Source organism: Melampsora larici-populina (assembly GCF_000204055.1).
Source record: "Melampsora larici-populina 98AG31 unplaced genomic scaffold MELLAscaffold_131, whole genome shotgun sequence".
In the NCBI taxonomy this organism is placed as follows: Eukaryota; Fungi; Basidiomycota; class Pucciniomycetes; order Pucciniales; family Melampsoraceae; genus Melampsora; species Melampsora laricis-populina.
The window spans coordinates 29,623-31,335 of record NW_006768895.1 but is presented as its reverse complement, the minus strand read 5'-3'; positions in this window follow the sequence as shown (position 1 = coordinate 31,335).

The following is a 1,713-nucleotide window of genomic DNA, read 5'->3' as shown; positions in this document are numbered from 1 at the left end:
ACGTACTCCTTTATCGAATTGAGATTTCATTGCTTCCTGTGCACCCAATAGGGCAGCGTGTAGTTCCATTTGTATCTCAGTTAACCGGTTGATTCGTTCTTCTACGACTGGGATACATTGATCTTCGGTCAATATTGAACCTAGCGTAAGATCGTAACCGTCGTTGGCCTTAAAGGGTGAGATGCAGGTGGAAGTGTGGGTACTGTTGTTGTACGCAAATTTGGCTGGGGGAAGTAAGGCCTCCCAATTGTCCTGATGATAGCTGACAAAATGTCGTAAGTATTGCTCTACACCTTTATTTGCAATCCCAGACTGCCCATCAGATCTTGGATGATACGCTGTTGAAGGATGTAGTTTGATGCCCAAGCGTTTATTCAATTGTGAAGGGATTTTTGATATGAAGACGCTACCTCTATCCAACACGATTGTCTTTGGTGTCCCGTGCACCTGTGGCACCTGCACCAAGTGACATGTAAGTCGACTGTACAGCATGTAATATGATGGACTGGAAGCCGGAGTTTGGCAGCAGCGCAGCCCAGATGATCTGGTGCGCTACTTTCTGATACCACAAGTCATTTTTTACAAGTCAAATCCCTGATATTTTTTTTTTCAGCAATACACAACATAGTATGCCCTCATATCTCACTTTGATTGCATTCAAAAATTCACCATGAGGTTGAAGACACAAGTCAGAGCACTCAGAGCACTCAGAGCGATCTGAGAGGCACTCAGAGCGCTCTGAAGACCTCTCAGATCGCTCTGAAGACCTCTCAGATCGCTCTGAAGGCCTCTACAGTTCTCCTGCTTCAACTTCCCTGTATGTAATAGCTCAGCGACCAGCTCAGCCTATCCTCACTTCCTCTTGTTGACTCTCACGTATCTCTCACAATGTAACAGTACACAGACTCAACTTTACTTATTCAATACGAATTCAATCGGAGAAGATTGGAGACCTGGAAATGAATTGTATTACCGATGCAAGTGCAAACTTCACAAGACCAGAAGATACAACCACAATACAACCCAATCCACAACATCAAACTTCAAAACCACTATACGGTACAATCCCTTTAAACTGGAGATGATTGATAAATTCATTTCTCAACTTCAAAATCGGTGAATCTGACTTTTATTCAATTTTTATTCAATGTCTCTTGTTGTATACCAGAGCCGATTCAAAATATTGTGAAGGAAATTTGTAAGACTCACGTTTACATGCTATTCATCTTATTCCATTCAAATATATTCGAGTGTTTGTACGTAGATATTAAATCAATCACACATCTCGTTTCATTTCAAAAGGTTTTATAAAAGTAGTATAACCAGCACATAAGATCTACAATCTGTAGAACGAAAAAATGAAAATAACTTGCGCTTCTCACTTTCGAAAAGTTGTAATAAGAGAAAGCAACACATGAAACCCACGGTCTGTAGAACAAAAAAAGGAAAATGACTTGTCCTTCTCATCTTCAAAAATTTGTAATAAAGCAAAACGAGCACATACAATCTACAATATGTAGAACAAGAACAAAAAAACGGAAATAGTGCAAACCACCTTTTAGTTGTCATCAAGGTTTATCCCTGCATATAAAACTACGCTGAGCCTTGGGAGTCTTCATCGGAGTCGGAGTCTTCATCTTTATTGAAGTCTTCGTCTTCATCAGAGTCTTCATCCTCATCATAGTCTTCAGCTTCATCAACCCTATGTTGATG